General features: G+C 42.5%; 1 long non-coding RNA gene across 1 annotated transcript in view; it reads right to left on the bottom strand.

Moving 5' to 3' along the window:
• Nucleotides 1-16,395, bottom strand: part of LOC122464948 — a 52,525-nt gene that overhangs the window by 12,136 nt on the left and 23,994 nt on the right. The window contains exon 2 of the long non-coding RNA XR_006289411.1: nucleotides 4,600-4,683. This is a non-coding gene — a long non-coding RNA (uncharacterized LOC122464948). The remainder of the gene's footprint in view (nucleotides 1-4,599; nucleotides 4,684-16,395) is intronic.

Genomic DNA, 16,395 nt, shown 5'->3' with positions numbered 1-16,395 from the left:
CAGAGGGGCGTTTTCTTCTTTCACTCATGACTGCTGTTCTGTGCCAGCTATAATGGCTCTCAACACTCAATTGAAGGGGATAAATAAGCAGGCTGGTAGCAGGGCCTGAATGAGGGAAGATTGCAGCGTCTTAAGGGCCTAACTGGCTCCTACTACTTCAGTTGACTGCCTGTTCTCCCCAAGTGAGTTCAGGGAATCAGCAGGAAACAGGAAGCTGCCTGAGAAGCTGGTGTTAATCAGTCTAGGCTCCTGGGGGTGCTAGAGAGGTACATAAGAGGCTCTTCCTCCTCCTCTTTCTCCCTGCAGCTCCTTCTGCTTTCTGTTATTCCCTCTCACCTTTTCTCCTGCCTGCTTGTTACGTCTTTTGTGCCCTCCTTCCTCCAGCACAGCACTCCACCATCTCTGTGCATCTAGAGCAGAGGGAATACATATTTTTCTACACTCTAGGTCCTAGTGGCATCCCCCCCCTGACAGTCTGGCACCTGAGGTGGCCGCCTCAGTTCGCCTAATGATAAGGCCAGCCCTGAAAGTAGGCTGTGTCCACACTGTGGTGTGTAGCTACACACTGCAGTGGAAGGCTCTGGCAAGGGGGAGGGAGTGGGGAAAGGCTCTGTCAGCTGCCTGCAGTGGGGAAGGGCTCCAGCACTGGGGAGCTACCAGAGCCTTTCTCTGCTGAGGGGAAAGGCTCCAGAAGAAGGGAGGCAATGGGACACTAGACTGTTAAAAAAAAAATCAGTGTAGATGGGAAGGCACAGGTCAGGTGTATAGAGAGACGTTTAGGGTACACACCCTAAAGTTCTGGTGTGTCTTTATTCTACTAGCCTAAGCAATGCCTCACTGTCTGCACTGGTATTTATACCTGTGGTAGGTGGGCATTCAGTGTATATAGTCTACATGCCATCATAAGTTTAGACATAGCCTCATTAGAATTTATAGTTTAATATTATGTTTTTAAAATGTTTTTGCATATGTATGTTAACACTATGCTGTATAGTATTGATGGTCATTATAAGTTATAGAGTTTATTTTTAATGTATCTTTTTGCATTTTGATGTTTGTATTGAAGAGCAAAAATTAATTAAAAAATAAAAAAAAGAAGAAGGAAAGCTACAGTCAAAGTACATGTATTACAGTGTATTCATACGTAAAGGATTCATTTCAAATATACCATTTACAGTTACATACACAGTTAGCAAAACGGAGGAATAAAAACAGTAAGACTTTATCTTGTGTAAGGGGACTGTTGCCCCCTTACTAACATTCAGTGGGGGTGTTTTAGTTGCTAGCTCCCAGTACTAAAAGGGGAAGGGTGGATGGGAAATCAGGACACTGAGACTGACAGTCCCCAGAAACAATGGGGAGAGTCCAATGCTCCAAGTCAGCCTGAATGACAGGGTGAGCAGGCGAATCAGGGAGTCAGGAGGCCAGGGGGGGTCCCGTCCTCTGTGTAAACTGGAATTGCCTGGGTCAGATAGAGTGGGGCCGAGCTAAGGAGAAAACGAGCCAAGCTGAGCTGGGGAGCAGAGCCGTGCCAGATCCAGAGGCACCAGAAAAGCAGCCCAGAGAGAGCAGACCCTCTGCTGGGAGCAGAACTGCAGCCTCAAAGCCAGAGGCACAGCCCAGAGAGAGCAGACTTGCCCTGGTAGGAGAGCTGCCTCAACCAGAGCCAGAGGGGCCAGAAAAGCAGTCCAGGGAGCCGGAGGCAGAGCAGGAGCCGTGCTGAGGCAGAGTGGGGCTGGAGCCGAGACAGAGTGGAGCTGGAGCTGGGGCTGGGGCTGGAGCAGTCCGGAGCCGGATGTGGTGAGCTGCTGGGGAGAGCGAGGGGGGATTCTGGGCAGTAGGCCCAGCACAGGGAGATGCCTCAGCCAGGAGGCTCTGTAAGCCAGACTTGGAGGGGGATTGGTAACCCCAACAGGGTGGGCGCAATGCTGGGAAGAAGAGTCCTGCCACCTAGAGCCTGAGAGCGTGTGGCCACCACCAGAGTGAGTGTCCAACCTACAGGATCCCTGCAGCACAGCCAGGGCCTGAGAAGAAGGCCTGGGACTTACAAGGAACAGACTGTGAACTGCCCTGACATTCCAGAGACACTGTTTGTGATGTTCCCCGCCACAGAGCGGGTTGATGTGTTTCCTTTAACCTTTCCCATTTTTCCTTATTCTTTTTAAAATTAATTGTTGATTAAATAACTTGCATTTGCTTTAAATTGTATGTAATGATCAGTGGGTCAGAGAAGTGCCCAGTGCAGAGAGAGTACCCTGGAGTGGGAACACCCTAGCCCCTGTCCTAGGTGACCACAGCAGGGTTGGGGGTCGAGCCCCCCCAGGAATCCTGGGCCCAGCTTTGTTGGGGTTACGAGGACTCTGCCAGACAGGAGAGTGGAAGGGGAATCCTCAAGGGCAGGGAGGCCTCTGGGTAAAGGAAGTGGAAGCGAGGACTCGGATCCTTTCACTAGCCCACTTCAGCGGGGTAGTGCAGAATCCAGGAAAGTTCCCCACAATAGCAGGACTAGTCCCCCGCGTACACTTGGAATTTATTTTCTTATAAAAGACCTTGCTTGAAGATGTACAAAAATGGAAGCAATCTCTGTATCTGACCTTCACCAATAAGACTTTGCAGTTTGTTTTCTTCAGTGAATGTTTGATGAAGAAAATACAAATGAAAATACATAGATGTCGTTCTTTTTGTATTTACTTGTCAAATATACTCCTAATTCATCTTATTTCATATTTCTCCAGAGACAAAAAAATCCATCAGTATGGCTATAACTGATTGCATAGTCTTATATAGACAGCAAGAATCATCGTAGCCTAGCCCCTACTTCTGACTATCTCAGCTTTAGCTTAAAAATAGAATGATAAATAAGATTTATAAAGACAACTACATGGCTTATACAGCAAAGTGAAAAATATGCTGGAGGAAAGGTTATCGTAAGAATCCTGAACAACAGATATTGATTTAAAAAATTGAGATGTTCTGAAAAACATTTGCAAATAAAAGAAAGAAGAAACTCCAATCTTCCAATGGCACAAAGTCACTACTTCTTTTATTTAACATTCAATCAGTATTACAGTACGCAAGTTCACAGTTTGTCATAATATCAATAGAAAATAAGTTTTCAAAGTCACGCTATTATTTATCTGTGAGCTTTATTCTTAACACATTGAGGGACACACATCCACATAAAATTATCATTGTTGAACCACTAATTACAAAATACTAGGGTCAATTTTCTCCATTAATATTAATGGGACTTCAGTACAATCATTGAGGAAAGCGTTGTGTAATAATAGCATGCCCAGAGAGATTGTAAATCACAACACTGAAAGCCTATTCACACCTACGCTAGCTGTGTCATTATACTATATCACCTGAAAAGCCTTAGTGTGATTATAAAATAGCATTTCTACTCTGTGAAACATAAAACAATAAAAATTTTATTTAACCCACTGAGAATCCCATGTGCTGTCCAATTCAGAGCCAAGAGATTTTCTATAGCACCCACTCTGCCAGTGTATAAAAACTTCAGTTGAATGTCGGGACATTTTGATACATGTAAATATTTATCGATTAAAACAAATACCACTTTTTTGGATTTACATTGAATTTCCCTAGTGTTTTTAAAATAAGAAAAAATTAACCCCAACCAATGGGATATATTGGCCTAGAATTGACATGTACACCAGAATTGCTGAATAGAGTCCAGTTCAAGGCCTCTGTCCTGCTATTCAAAGCCCTTTATGGGGTTGGCCTTAATACCTAAGAAATGGCTTTTCCCTCTTTAGCCATGATCTCTCACTGCAGATGTGCTCCACTGGAAACAGAAACCTGCCGAGCAATAGGGCAAGGCCTGTGAGCACAGGAGACAGAACTATTACAGGAGCTGGACCTACACTATGGAACTCATGCCTTCTGGAGAGAAAAAAGAAAAAAAGACAGCAAGAGAGTGATTGCTACTCTCGTTTCTATTTTTAGGTGCTTGGTACGTGCTCAGATACTGCAGTGATGGAGATCACATAAGTACCCTGATGAATACCTAGAGAGAAATGCTAAAAAGAGTAAGAAATCCTAGGGATATGGGTTTTTTTTTTTCATATACTTTGCTTTTTATGTGGCACTTCCATCAACATACATGAAAAGAGCCTGCCAGTCTAATAAAATCAGTACATTGCAAATATGTTCACTTGGGACACATAAGGCCAATATTTTCAAACTTGGGTGCCTAAAGTTAGGCACCGGAGTATGTGCTGAAGCACCTAAATAACGGGCATGATTTTCAGAGTTCCCATGAAAGTCAATTGTGACTCTGATAATAAAGGTATGTAGATAGGTGCTGCAGCACGTATGTAGGTACCTAATTTAAGTATCCAAGTTTGTAAACTTTCACCTTAAGATTTGAAAATTTTGGTCTTCAGGTTTTACCAGATCAGTTAGAGCTCCATTTTGCATAAACAGCTGCACTGTGAGTAATGAATGTGATGGGTGCCTTAGATAGAATGTATGTGCCCGACTCCTGAACAGTGAAGTGGTTAAATGAATGAGTTAAATTTGCCTCAGAGTTTGAGGTATTTATTTAAGAAAATATGAACACTCCTTTCTCACCTTCTGATCACTACCAGTCCTTGTGCTTTCCTTAGTTAAAGGTAACTTTCCATCTCTTCTTTTCCTTCTTTGCTTCAGAGAACCCTGGTCACAGTGACAAGAGAAACAGGATAACAATTGTCTTACTTCCCCTGACCCTTGAATGTTTCTTCTGTTGGCTCAGCCTGTGCACTGTTTTTCTGGACTATGTAATGAGGTTCTTTGGTTTCTGACATTCTCAAATGTCTGGGGAAATGTATTTATTTTAACACATATATGATTTACAAAGTTGATTTCCTTACAATTCACTTCAGACCGATCCATAGCCCATAGGAGTTATTTTAATTGACTTCAGTGGATTTTGGATCATACCCTAAGGTATGAAGGTTCAGACTTATTCTAAGCACTTGTCTACATAGAACAGCAATGCTCACTACAGGGGTGTGATTGGTAAAGTGCACTGACATCTTACACATTAATTGATCCACGTAGACCAGGGTTTCTCAAACTGGGGGTTGGGACCCCTGCAGGGGTCGCAAGGTTATTACATGGGGGGTCATGAGCTGCCAGCCTCCACCCCAAACCCCCCTTTACCTCCAGCATTTGTAATGGTGTTAAATATATTAAAAAGTCTTTTAATGTATAAAGGGGGGGTCACACTCAGAGGCTTGCTGTGTGAAAGGGGTCACCAGTACAAAAGTCTGAGAACCCCTGATGTAGACCCTGCTGGTGCACACAAAAGGCTCCCTGGTGTGCTTTAACACAACACTGTTTCAAACAGCACTACTTTAGGGTGCACTAGGGAACTTTTAAAGTGCACCAGCAGGGTCTGCATGGACCAATTAATGAGCAACTTGAGCGTGCTTTAGAAATCACACCCCTGTAGAGCGCATTGCTGCCCTGTGCAAACAAATTCTAAGCCTACCTATGATGGGTACCATGCTGCTATACGTTCCTTTCTTCCTGGCTATTAACATTTTGTTTACATTTTACAGACACAAATCTTCCACATCTTTATGTCTGGTTCAAAATCACTTATATGACATTTACACTTGGAACTGGAGATGAGGTTCCTAGCTCACATAGGCAGACTCACACTAGCTTTCAGGGAGCTAGCATGCTAAAAGTAGTAGTGTCACTGGGGTAGCACAGGCAGTGATGAGCGGTTGCACAGGTTAGCCGCCCCAAGTACAAACCCACCTGAACTCCCTGGATATTTTCTTGGGGCGGCTCGACTGCGCAGCCTTTCGCTGCTGCCCATGCTATTCTGACTACACTACTGGTTTTAGCATGCTAGATGAGAGGTAGTGTGAGTGTGTCTATGCAAGCTGGGAATCACACTCCTAGCTCCAAGTGTTGACATTCCCTTACTTAGAGAAGGCAAATCCTGTTTATAGTGGGACCACAAAGTCTTGAATAGCACCTGAATTTAAAGTGACTTGGGGTGAAAACAACACATCATTATTCACCTCCAATAAAAATAATTACCTGTTCTTAAATCCAAAGGTAATCTGTTTTTAAACTAATTTCTACCTAAAACAGAAGTAATAAAATGTGGTTATCATATTTGTGGATATAAAAAATACGTATGTCATTTTAGTTTCATTAATTTTTTTTTCATTAAATGTATTTCCTGATTCTTTGTCAAGGCATCAAGTTTAGAGGATTTTTATTAATTAATTATTATTATTATTAGAAAAGTAACTTGCAATTCCTATTTCTGTGATTTCATAATAGAATATAGCACCTCTGAGGTGTCATTTTCAAAGGATGTATAACAGACTTTCTAACCAAAGTTTATATCTAAGAGCTGCAAAGCTGTCAGAGCTACACAAAAAAACAAGTACAAGGGCACTTATCTCTATAACAAAGAACCAGAGAGAGAGAGAGAAAGACAGTCACGTGGATTCACCAGAGATGGATGGATGGATATGATAGTTTTCCCTTCATTTTGTTCTGATGGTAATATGGATATGAAGGTTGTGCAACCAGGTGACCAATTACTCAATGAGCATTACAGTTAATGAGCTGCATTTGTAACGTTAATATAATGTCTCTGGCTCATAATGTTCTGTAACACGTACTATTTAGCTGAATGATTTATGAAATCTCTGTTATGGTGTAATACATTTCCTAGGTTAATAGATGAGATTGATTATTTTGTGCAGAAGTTTTCTAGCACAAAGTATTTTCTGTTCATTACAAACATAATTAGCTTACAATGCATCATATTTTATTAACCAATGACTGATTTTTTTTGATAGGTGTCCCTTCTTTATTTAGTTGTCTTTCCTTCATTACATAGTACTAGGCATTTCCTTAATTTTTCCAATATTCACAAGTTTGCTTGTTATAATATCTGTATATAGTTCAGTATAATAAATATGTTTAAAAATGCACCATATCAGACTTAATTGTCTCATTGAAAAAAAAATACCTCTTTTCCTTGTTGGTTACTATTTTAAATGTTTTGCACTATGATTCCTTTGGGAGCTAAGTTTCTGTCCACAGTAACTTGAGGGGTAATAGTCCATATAATCAAAAGATTTCCATAGTATTCCACAGTCCAAAGTGGTATCCTCAGAGGTTCTAGGCAAAATTTTTGCCTAAAATGTTTTTTTCTTTTTTGAATGATGTCCCTGTGCGTGCTTCACTTCAGATCATGGTGCATCCCTGCGCCTTTGAGAGGAGAATTTCAGCAGCAGGGTACATACGAGTTACACATACGCTATCCCCATCTTGCAGGGCCACTGGCGCCTCATCCAATGCATGCAACCTGACCCCCCTCAGTTCCTTCTTAACTGTCCTCGGCCTGAGATGCAGCTCCCAGCAGCCTTGAATCCGTTAGGCTATTTAGTATTGAAAATAGGGTTCGGGTAGTTTTTAGTAGATTAAATAGATTTACTTACCTTTTTTCTTCCCAATTTACCAACACTCTCCCACACACAACTTTCCTTCCCTACCCTTTAGAATAGTTAATGATTCCCCTCAGGGTAAACCACATTAGCTTGCACCATGCCCGGTTCACCAGGCTTCAAACACTGCCTTTTCATGACGGGACGCAATCCTGGTTTTGGAGGGCCATTGCTTGAGTGAATCACATATCCTTCAAAAGTGCTCTCACTACAGCAACCTAAAGGCTCTCGCCAGGAGAGACAGATACCCTGTCTCTCAAACTTATCCTGATGGAGAAATCACTGTGACAGGCAATCTGATCCCAGCCAGCAAACACCCTCTGAACAACGATCTCCAGAGACCTCACCCTCCTCACAGAGGAAGGCTCATTCCTCCAAAAAAGCAATGAGGAGAAGAGCAGCAAACACTCCTACTAAAGAACAGCCAAGAGAGAAACTGTCACCAGCTCATTCTCTATCCTCAGTACTGACCATACTGCAGCTGAGTACATACAGGGCACTGGGATCCTCCAGCACCACACGCAGTGTGGCATCTGCTGACCCCCAAGCGAGCAGTGATGGAACTATCTAAAGACAGGGCACCAAGACTCTCACCACAGGCGATGGCACCACCACATGCTCTGACCTCTACGTCAGCACCAATGACTCCTACTACAACGGTATCATTGGCACTGACCACTTCAATGCCGAAACCATCGGCACCATGCCTTTTCTACAACGCAGAAGATTTACAGGTGTCCTTGACACCCGAAGCCCCACTCTTTGGTATCAGTGTGTCTCTGGTAAGCACAGTACCTGGCCAACCCGTTTCACCCATAGCCCCAGCACTTTCCAGTGAGGAGGAAGACAATGAAGAAGAAGATGTCTTCTCACCACGTCACTCCTGTCCTGTCACTCCAACTGCAAACCTAGGAGATGTATGCCCAACACATCATCCGGTGTCTGACATACAATCCTGATATGGTCACCCATGGATGCCTCCACCTAAGTTTTTCCCCCACACAGTGGCCTTGCTGGGACCCCTGAATTGCATACAGGAGGCAATACTGTAGACCTCCCAGTCCCTACAGAGAAAGGCTCAGATCTCCAACACTGCCTTCAGTGGCTGCACCATCAGAGCCCCCTGAGGAAAGTGTTGAGGAACAGAAGGAGACCCTGGAATAGGACACGTCACCTCCTGCCCATAATTCCTCCTCTTTTCCAGATGAGGCCATAATGCCTCCACCAACCTCAGCCACGGATGATTTCAAAAGTTCTAGGAATGCTTCAGAAAAGTAGCAGACTGCCCAGAGATTCCTCTGGAGGAGGTACCAGAGTCCCAACATAAGCTGTTGGACATTTTTCAGACCTCCTCATCTTCCAAAATAGTGCTCCCAATAAATGGTGCACTCATGGAACCAGCCAAAAACATCCGGCAGACCCCAGCAACAATACTGCCTGCCTGCCTGCAAAAGGGCCAATAAAAAGTATTCTATCCCTTCAAAGGGGATGGAATTTTTATTCTCCCATCCTTCACTGAACTCATTGGTTGTTGATGTGGTCAACCAATGTGGTAGGTACCAGTATCATTGGTACACACCATATGACAAAGATTGGAAGTATCTGAACCTTTTTGCCCGCAAAGCTTACTCATCAGCAATACTGCAATTTAGAGTTGCCAACTATGCAGCCCTAATGGTGAAACACAACTATGTCTTCAAATTTGCAGACTTTACTAATGACATCCCAGAAGAGAAAATAGATCAATACAAATCTCTTCTAGCTGAGGGTCAGCTCTTAGACAGAACAACCCTGCAGGCATCCCTGCCATCATTATGCACTGGGCATCATGGCTGCACCTGTCCAGTTTACCCAGGGAAATACAGTGCACTGTGGAGGATTTTCCTTTCAATGGCCAGAAACTATTTATCTTGAAGATGGACGAAATCCTCCACACCCTGAAGGCCTCTCGAGCAACCCTTTACACCCAGGAGATATACACAGCTGGAACCAAAACAAAGCAAGGAAAATACTACCCCTACCAGAACTCAAGATCCGCCCCATACGCCCAACAACAGTGGCATTATGAGGCACAACAACAGAGACAGAGACCACTTCCACCTCAATTTCTCAATCCTCCTCTGCCAAACAACAATTTTGAGAGTTTGGTCGAGGGTCTGCACAACCTCCCCATCTATCAGTGCTGATACCATCAACCATTCCCAATCTGGGACATCATTTGAAGCCTTTCTATTCAATGTGGGCTTCCATAACCACAGACAAATGGGCCCTAGAAATAATCCACACAGGCTATTCTGTCCCATTTACCTCCATTCCCCCTACCCAACCTCTGTCCATCTTCAGGGACCCTTCTCAGGAGTTCTTCTACAGCAAGAAGTAAATCATCTTCTACATCTGGGTGCTGTGGAAAAGGCACCACCACAACACAGAGGGAGGGGCTTTTATTCCCACTACTTCTTAACCTAGGAAAAATAACGGAGGATGGAGGCCTATTCTAGATCTCAGAAGGCTCAACAAATTCATAAGGACCCAATGATTTAGGATGATCACATTGGCAACAATACCACCAGCACTGGAACAAGGGGACTGATTCTCAGCCCTTGACTTCCGAGATGCCTATTTACACATGTCCATGCATCCCGCTCACATGAGATTTCTCAGCTGTACTCTGGGAACAGTTACCAGTAAAAAGTTTTACCTTTCGGTCTCGTGACAGCACTGCGAGTTTTCTCGAAAATCCTTGCAGTTGTGGTAGCACACCTTCACAAGCAAGTGGTAATAACATTTCCCTATCTTGACGACTGTTTACTAAAAGCAGATGCCCTCGACGTTAGTCACAGGATACTTGCTTTCTTCCTGAGACTGGGCTTTCAGATAAATGTCCAAAAATCAACTCAAAACCCCATACAGAAGTTGGACTTCATCAGGACTCATCTCAACTCCCTGGAAGCCAAAGCGTCATTACCAACAAACTGGTTCATTACTGTGACCAACCTCACCTCTTCAGTACTGAACAGTCCACATGTATCGGCACAAACCTGCCTTCAACTGTTAAGCCATATGATAGCAACCACATTCCTGGTATGACATGCTCATCTTCATATGCACTGCCTTCAGGGCTGGCTAAGAACCATCTATATACCACACAAACACAGCCTAAAAAGATGCCTCACAGTGCCGATCAAAGTCAAAGACTCTCTACACTGGTGGACACAACCCAACAACATGTACTTGGGAGTCTCTCTCACCCAGACTCCACCTTCAATGATACTCACAACTGATGCCTCCTTCACAGACTCCATGTATAGCACAACACAATTCAGGGCAGGGGGGGTCTCCACCTGAGTTGTTAAACATCTTAGAACTTTGAGCAGTTTGCAGTGCATGCTTCCACTTCGTGCCATTGATTAGGGACCAGACTATATGAATCATGAATGACCACATTGCATGAATATTTTACATAAACTGACAGGGCGGAGCCTGATCACATTGCCTGTGCACCAAAGCCATGAAACTATGGAACTAGTGTATCCAGCACAATGTCAGCATCTCAGTCTGGTACCTCCCAAGCTGTAAAAATACTACAGTTGTCATGCTCAGCAGAGAATTTCCTCAGGATCGTTGAATGGAAACTAAACAACAAGATCCTACAGAACATATTCAAACAATGGTGTCAGCTGTCCATCAACCTCTTTGCGATATTCCAGAACTACAAATGCCTATAATTCTGCTTGAGAGCAGGTTTGGAGCCCTGGGGGATGCATACCTCCTTAAATGGGCACCTCTATTATATGCACTCCCCCGGTGCCTCCGTTATTTTCTGTATCACCCTTGATAAGTACTGACAAAGTCAAGGTCATACTGAGAGCCCCAACATGGCCCAGACAAACATGGTATTCTTATCTATTGCGGATGGCCGTATGTACACCATGCACTTTCCCTCTTGTGTCAGATCTATCACAGGATACTGGACAGGTTCACCACCCAAACCTGGAGAGAATTCACCTGGAAGCGTGGCTCCTACATGGTTCAATCGGGATGAACTAATCTCTTCCAAACAGGTTAAAGACATACTGCTAAAGCAGTAGAAGGTCAATCACGCCCAATACTTACCTTTGGAAATGGAAGAGGTTCCACGTATGGTGCCAGAACAAACACATTAGTGCTGTTTCCATCTTGGACTATATCTTGGGACTAAAAACATCAGGACTTTCCATTAGTTCATTTAAATGACATCTCGTGGCTATTATTGCCTTTACCAGAAGATTGAAGGGACATCGGTATTAGCCCATCCTATCACCAAAGGTTTCCTTACGGGCATCTGAAATGTTTACCTGGAAGCACACGCACTCACTCCACCTCGGAACTTGAACCTTGCTGGAGGATTCTCTGCATCTTGAAGTCTTTAAACTATGATTTGAGGACTTCAATACCTCAGACATAGGTGAGAGGTTTATTGCAGGAGTGGGTAGGTGAGATTCTGTGGCCTGCATTGTGCAGGAGGTCAGACTAGATGATCATAATGGTGCCTTCTGACCTTAATATTATGAATCTATGAATCTAATGCTATGCTACCCCACTGCGCCCCAGTTCAAACCCTTGGCAACATGTTCTCTGACACATCTATCTATGAAAGTACCATTTTTAGTGGACAAGTTGGGGGCCTTCATGGCACACTCACTTTACACCATCTTTTTCAAAAATAAGGTAACTCTAAGACCTCATCCAAAATTTCTTCCTAAAGTGTCTTTCTCCTTCGATAGCAATCAACCAATCTATCTTCCCTCATTCTTCCCCAAACAACACAGAAGTATACAGGACTCAGTATTACATACTTTAGTTGTCAGACATGTGCTAGCATTCTACCTTGATAGAACTAAACCTTTCAGAAAAATCTCTGAGGCTATTGATTTCCACTACGGAATGCTCTAAAGGTTCCACTATCTAGGCCAGTGGTGGGCAAACTGCGGCCTATGGGCTGCATGCGGCCCATCAGGGTAATCTGATTGAGGGCCTTGAGACATTTTGCTGATGTTGACCGTTCTCAGGCACAGCCCCCGACAGCTCCCAGGGTTTGGGAATGGCGAATCACAGCCACTGGGAGCTGTGGGATGCAGTGCCTGCGGATGGTCAATGTCAGCAAAATGTCTCGCAGCCTGCAATCAGATTACCCTGATGGGCCGCATGCTGCGGTTGCCCACCACTAATCTAGGCACAGATAGTGGAACTAATGGTGCCATGAGATTGGGAGAGCGCATGCATGATGCGGTCAGGCACTGCTGCTTAAATTCTCCGATCAAAGGCACAGGGACGCACCGTCACAGGGACACACATCTTGAAGAACCTCAGTTATTGCACAGGGTGAGTAACCTTCTCTTTTTAGTGAAAAATGCACATTTGTTGACACTAAAACATTTAGCAAATTCATGTAAATTCCAGCAAATTGTTTTGGTCGAAAAAACATTCAAAAAATCGGGAGGGGGGGACATTTTGTTTAGAAAATTTCAGACTAAATCTTTCAAATTGAAATGACTTCATTTTGAAAGCTGTTTTACATTTTTTTAAATTAAAAAAAAAACATCTATAATCTCCTCAAAATTGTATCAAACCGCTTTTTTTTTAACTTTTAGATTCACCTAAAATTTCAAACCATATAATTTTCAGTTTGATACAAAACTTTTTTTTTTTCAAATTGCTAGCAAACAAAACAAAATCCATTTTTCAGACAGCTCTAATTCTCAGTAATGCCATGTCAATACATACCTGCAGTATGCAGATCTTCCAGAAAATATGAGGAAATACCAGACTGAATTAATACCATAAAGGGGAAAGTGGGCTAAATTTATAAAACTCATTGACAGTACTCTCTCTGAATATATTCTCTGTGCACTAATTGCATGTCCAAGTCTGCGTATAGCATGCAAATGGGCAGCTGCACAATTTTGGACATAATCAGCATTTTAGCATGCTTTTTACCATTGTGTGTACACAAATATCTTTTTAATGCACACTGGGTGTGCTTAATTTTGTGAATGCAATTAGGTGACCAATTTAATAAATTTGCTCCTGAATATATTAAATTGCCTAAGGAAAAAAAAATCAAACAAATCAAATCCACCATAGACTTCTATTTAAAATCTCCGTATGGGGCATAGGACCACTCTATTTCCATTTCGGTATTTAATTCTTATTACACCCACTTTCAAATAGTATGTTTTCAAATTAGAAATCTCCAGAACCATGTATATCCACTGAAAACACACTATTTCCAAAAACATTATGCATTTATATTCAGGGTCTATTCAAGACCATTGGTATGATCCACTCATGGGTTGAGATGTAGCTCAAGAGGAGATGTATTCTTTCCTCTTTATATAATAAAGACCTTAGCGGCTAGTCATAAATTTCAACCTGAGCAACTAGTCAACTTTCACCCCGGGAATAGAAATTGGTGATAGTTAGGAATTATTTTTATGGAGTTTTGTTTATTTATAAAGAATGCACCCAAATCCTGTGTCTCTGAATGTAGACGGAACCAAGAACAAAAGGAGCAGTTTCTTGATATACAACCCCAAGCCTCTTTAACCAACAGAGCCAAAAGCTCTCACTCTAGCTTTTTCCAATGTCATGCTGTGCTCACAGGCTATTACTGCTCTCAGTGTGTGGGTGTGGGGGGAGGGTCTCTCTCTCTCCCCCCCCCCCCTTCAGTTTTTGTATATTTTCTCATTTCTTCCCCACCCCACCCCCAATCCTTTTGTACACTTGTTCACAATACCCAGTAGAAACCCACCACTCACATGGTTCTAGTTTCTGGGTAGATTCTGTTATGCTTTGTTAAAGATCTGGCCCCTTAACTGTCTCCTACAACTATCTTAAATGGATAACTCATTAACGCATCAGTTTGCATGAGGTTTTAACTCAATCCATAATAAGGCTTCACTCAACTCGTAACGTTATTTTTCCAGTATATAAAAATTAGGGCTGTCAAGTGATTTAAAAAAATAATCTCAATTAATCGCACTGTTAAACAAAAATGTAATACCATTTATTTAAATATTTTTGGATGTTTTCTACATTTTCAAATATATTGATTTCAATTACAACACAGAATAAAAAGTGTACAGTGCTCACTTTATATTTGATTACAAATATTTGTACTGTACAAAACAAAATAAATAGTATTTTTCAATTCACCTCATACAAGTACTGTAGTGCAATCTCTTGATCATGAAAATTGAACTTACAAATGTAGAATTATGTACAAAAAATAGCTTCACTCAAAAATTTAATAATGTAAAACTTTAGAGCCTACATATCCACTCAGTCCTACTTCAGCCAATCTCTCAGACAAACAAGTTTCGTTAAATTTGTAGGAGATAATGCTGCCCACTTCTTGTTTACAATGTCACCTGAAAGTGAGAACAGGCATTTGCATGGCACTTTTGTAGCCAGATATGCTAAACTTTGATATGCCCCTGATTGGCTGAACAAGAAGTAGGATTTAGTGGATCTGTAGGCTCTGAAGTTTTACATTGTTTTATTTTTGAGTGCAGTTATGTAACAAAAATAATCTACATTTGTAAATTACACTTTCACGATAAAGAGATTGTACTACAGTACTTGTATGAGGTCAATTGAAAAATACTATTTCTTTTGTTTCATTTTTACAGTGCATTTGTAATAAAAATAATATAAAGTGAGCACTGTACACTTTGTATTCTGTGTTGTAATAGAAATCAATATATTTGAAAATGTAGAAAAAAAATCCAAAAATATTTAATACATTTCAATTGGTATTCTATTGTTTTACAGTGTGATTAATCCTGATTAATGTTTTTAATTGCAATTAATTTTGAGGATAATCATGTGAGTTAACTGTGATTAATCGATAAAAATATCTTTAATTACCTATCCAATGTCTTGGGAACCTCACGCCCAAACTAAAATATACTGTGCAATGTACTGCCCTTAAATAAATATCCAGCCAAGTCGTCTAATTTGACCTCATTCCCCTCAAAAGACAGAGAAAGAAGATAGGCTTTGGTGATCCAAGGTGCAAGGTGAGTGAGTTCCAGAGTCAAAGATCCCTCACAAAGCGTGTTACTCTTACTTTTGCCCCTCTCAAATTTTGCATTCTTTGAGGTCCAAGTCGGGAGCTGACCATGTTGTAAATGAGGCTTCAAAGGCAGCTTATACACCTGCTGCCTCTCACAGGCCTCAACCATCTTATTCTTAGGGTATTTCTACATTGCAAGTGAAAATATTTAATTGTAGCACAGGTGGGCATAAACACTAGATTTAATCTAGCTAGCACGGGAACAATAATAGTGTAGATGTGGCAGCACAGGCTTCAGCATGGCTAGTAACCCGAGTACATGCCCAGGATATTTGGTGCACCCGTACTTGTGTTGCTAGCCCATGCTGAAGCCCAAGCCACCACATCTACACTACTATTGTTACCAGAACTAGCTAAATCAGAGGTGGGCAACTTGCGGCCCATCAGGGTAACCCACTGGCTGCCCGCAGCTCCCAGTGGCTGCAGTTCACCGTTCCTGGCCAATGGAAGCTGCGGGAAGCAGCCCGGGCCGCAGGGACATGCTGGCCACTGCTTCCCGCAGCTCCCACTGGCTGGGCACAGCGAGCTGTGTCCACTGGGGGCTGTAGGTGGCCATACAAATGTAAACAAACTGTCTCACAACCCACCAGCGGATTACCCTGATGGGCTGCATGCGGCCCACGGGCCACAGGTTGCCCACCACTGAGCTAGATTAAAGCTAGCCCAGATGTGCCTGCCCAACCTACAATCACACCTTCATTTGAAGCATAGACATACCCTTAGATTGTAAGCTTTCTAGGGCAGGGTCTGTTCCTTTGTTATGTGTTTGTATGGTGCCTAACACAA

The sequence above is a fragment of the Chelonia mydas genome, chromosome 3 (assembly GCF_015237465.2).
Source record: "Chelonia mydas isolate rCheMyd1 chromosome 3, rCheMyd1.pri.v2, whole genome shotgun sequence".
Taxonomy (NCBI): Eukaryota; Metazoa; Chordata; order Testudines; family Cheloniidae; genus Chelonia; species Chelonia mydas.
This window is presented reverse-complemented; position numbering and strand designations above follow the sequence as displayed.